Below are 4,295 nucleotides of genomic sequence, written 5' to 3'. Positions count from 1 at the left end.
GTTTTTCTCGAATTAAACAAACTAAGGAGGCTGAGGATCTCTCGAAGTATCCTACAATATTAGCAACATAGGTAGAGCACGCAAGAACGATCCTTGTTCTCTACACATTCACAAAACTGTCACCAGGTCGCAAACTCGGGCACGTAACAATTACACAAAGAATAACACTATTTTTAAATTTCAAAAAGTGAAAAACAAAGTGATAAATATGGAAATGTAAATGTAACTATTAAATGTATAAATACATAATAATGTAATATATATGTAAATTTTTTCATAATTTCCTGCTCCTAAAGACTTGACGCGTAAATGTTGCCATTTGGTGACTTTGACATTGCGTTAAAGACTTCAAACTTAGCAATATTCATTTATTATTCAACTAACTTCCCCGTCTAAATTTCGTCAGCTCTATCTTTCCCTCTCATCATTTCATTGTTTCATTTGAATTTGCAAATTCTTATTTATTTATTTTTTACAAATTAACTTTTGAGATCCTAAATGAAAATATATAATTTCATCTGGATAGCATTCATTTAGGGTCTGTTTGGAGCCGTTGCAGTTTATTGAATAATCAGCTGATAAGCTAGCTGTGACGGCTATTACAAATTTTTTATTTTTTTAGAAAAGTCAGACCGGAGACAGAAAACTGTCACCGCACCTAAATAGATGAAATGTGAAAATGAAAATGTCAAAACGCAGTTTACCCAAACAGAGCAAGTGCGTTTTCAAAACGTCATCGCACCAAACAAACTATCCCAAACGGGTCATTAATGTTTGCAAAGTGGATCACATTAATTAGAAAGAGTTGTAAATTTAGAAATTTGGCAGCTATTTTGCAATAAGAACCCATATATTTATTTTTAAAAAAAATATATTTCATAGCATAAATGTCAAAATTTTCAACAGAATGAGACTATATATCGAGATATTTGGATGAGAGTGAATTTACCAACTAGTAAAGCTTAATGTCACCTCCCAAAAGGGTTCTTAAAATAGATGGACAGCCCAGGACTTAAATACTGTTCTTCGGCCCTACAATTACTCATTTTCACCCGCACTGAAAGATCTTATGCTAGAAGCTCGCTCATCTCAAATAAAGAAATATCAAAGACTTGCATATTTTATAGACCTATTTATATATCTAATAACGATTGTCTTAATTTTACATTTATAAACACATAAATCTATATGACGCACTCGTGACAGATCAGCTCCTCGGAGGGTCATGAAGAGTTTACACACCCGACAGATAGTAATTTGCTCCGATATCACTTGTCACCTCCTAAAAGATCTCTAAAGATAGGTGGGCAGCTCAGGACTTAAATATTGTTATTGGACCCTACACCTAGCCGATGTGAAACTTTTTGTGAGTGACATAAAACTCTAGCTTGGGTGGCACCAGCCCAAAGTGTTGATTGGGACCAAAAATCAGGGGATGGGAGTGACTAATGCTTAACATCAATAATTACATTAATGTTATTTTAATCAATGTTATTTCCTTTCAATAAATTAATGCTAGAATTATGCTATTGTAATTTTTCTTTTCATAAGAATGGGTTATTGCCTATTCCATCCAAAGGCATATCGGCTATTTATTAGCTTGAGGCCAATAATGAATATCATCTGATAACCCTACATATATCCACCGCATTAGAGCCAAGAAGCTATAATGAAATTTTAAAATACAGATTCCTATATGTTTACACATCTAATGCTTAATGATAAAAAGTGAGTGGTATATATGTAAATTTAAATTTATAGTCAGATTTGTCTGTTTTGGATTTTATAATATTATATTGGGAAAATTATATCTAGAACCTAGATAGAACCTAGATATATGTCCGGAGTCCAATAAAGTTATGTCACTTGGAGGTGAGAGAAAAATAAAAAAAATTCATTTTAACACAAGAGAATATTTATCCCTTAATATCCTGCGTTATTCAGATATTATTGTGGCGGTATTCATTTATTATTGTGTTTTGAGAATATTTTCAACGTTATAATAACACAACAACACATCAATATCACCACAATAATACCTAAATAATATGAAATAGCACGGGGGAATATTCCCCGGTGTTACCCGGCCATTTCACAAGAAAACAAGTTTATTTTTTTTCTTATAAAATGGAGGTGATTCATTGTACTCCGGACGCAACTCTAGACGTATACGTAATAACTTTTCCTAAAATGCAGAGTAATTTTATGCAGATCCTTCTTGCCGTTGGGAGTTTCCCTCAATCCAAAACCCATGAACTCACAGTTCTAAACTTCTCATAATTTACATAATCAAACTTATAAAAAAAAAAAAGGAAAAAAGGGAGATGAATTCAGATCCTCCTCCAATTACCTCTTGTATATCGAGATATTTGGATGAGCCTGAATTTACCAACTAGTCAAGCTTAATATCACCTCCCAAAAGAGTTCTTAAAATAGGTGGATGAGCCTCAATTTACCAACCTAGCCGATGTGTGACTTTTTGTTCGTGACATTCTCTTTCACCCAATCACGTGACGCCCTCATCACGGATCGACTCCTCCGAGGGTCCCATTTGACCATGAAGAGTCCATGCATCCGACAGATAGTAATTTGCTCTGATATCACTTGTCACCTCCTAAAAGACCTCTTAAGAGAGGTGGACATCTTAGGACTTAAATACTGTTATTCGGCCCTACACCTAGCCGATGTGGCGCTTTTTGTCCGTGATATTAAGCTCTAGCTTGGGTGGCACCAGCCCAAAGTGTTGATTTATTGGAAGATTTAATTACTCAATTCTTTTATATTTACATGTCTAACGCCCAATATATATCCACCGTATTAGAGCCAAGAAGCTACAATGAAATTTTAAATTACAGATTTTCTCAAAATAAGCTTATTTTTTCTATTACTCCATAGCCGTCTCTTCCTCACTAGGATTTTCACACCTATGATTTACTAATTTCCCATTTTCATTTAGAGGTATTTACTTTCATAACACCTAATTCCTATATATTTACACATCTAATGCTTAATACTTTGATTTTTGCAGTTCCACCACCTAAATCTATCATATCACATCTAAAATATTATTATTTTAATTTTAAAAAATGAATCATGCACAAATAGAGTGCCACACACACACACATAATGGTAAAATGATAAAAAGTAAGTGGTATATATGTAAATTTAAATTTATTATTAGATTTCTCATTAGATTTTCATAATATTATTTTTTAAAAATTGCATGCATAGAACTCAATTCCTATGAATTTAGCCATCTCACATTCAAAATTTCTTTCTTACACATACAACATTTTATCTACCTAGGTAAGGATGAATTTGACTATATGATTTAAAGAGCTACTTTTTATGTGACATTTGTAATTATAAAAATTTTAGTGTTACATAAGTAAATATGAGAATTTTAGATGTTATTTATGAAAAAACCCTATTATTTTTGACTTCCAGAGCCTTATAGAAAAATTTGCGTACATAAGACGTACGCAGAGCCGCGTACGTCTGTAACCTGCAAACATGTAACATGAAAGAATTTGGGAGGTTATGAACGTGTTATACCCCCTGTTGCCTCCATATAACCTACATGTATATGAAAACAGAAACGCGGAACTTACTAGAAGGTACAAGTAGGTTACAGAGAGATTACAGGGGGTATAATGCGGTTATAACCTCTGAAAATCTTTCATGTAACATGTTTACAGGTTACAGACGTAAACAACTTTACGTACGTCTTATGTACGTAAATTTTTCCCCTTCTTGACATTGGGAGTTCCTCCCCATATAAACCTCAAAAACTTACAGTTCAAACTTCTCATAATTTACATAATCAAACTTACAACAAAAAAAAAAACGAAAAAAGGGAGATGAATTCAGATCCTCCTCCAATTACCTCTTTCCAGCTCTACAATTTCTGGAGCCGCGGAGTTTAAATTCATCAAAATCACAAGACGAATCCAATCCCAATATCTACAATACAAATCAAACAACTAAGAAGAGATTACTATACTGATGGAGAAGCTCTGAACAAATCTGCACCACCTTTTCCCGCCATTATTACCTCTGGGCGAGCATCCTCTTATCACTCAACCGCTTCACATACTCCTTCTTCGGAACTCTCCTCTTCATCCTCTCGTCACTCTTCAAACTCGGCGCCACATACCACCAAATCGATGTGCAGCAAATCGCAAACACTCTTCCGAACGCCGCCAGACAAATCAGAATCAGAACCATCATCGCCGGCATAAAATAACTGGACCTCCACTTCCACCACGGCGAAGCCGCCGCCGCCGCAGGCGGCG

This window comes from Phalaenopsis equestris, unplaced genomic scaffold (genome assembly GCF_001263595.1).
Source record: "Phalaenopsis equestris unplaced genomic scaffold, ASM126359v1 Scaffold000134, whole genome shotgun sequence".
Classification (NCBI taxonomy): Eukaryota; Viridiplantae; Streptophyta; class Magnoliopsida; order Asparagales; family Orchidaceae; genus Phalaenopsis; species Phalaenopsis equestris.
The sequence above is the reverse complement of the archived record's forward strand: the minus strand, read 5'-3'. Positions refer to the sequence as shown.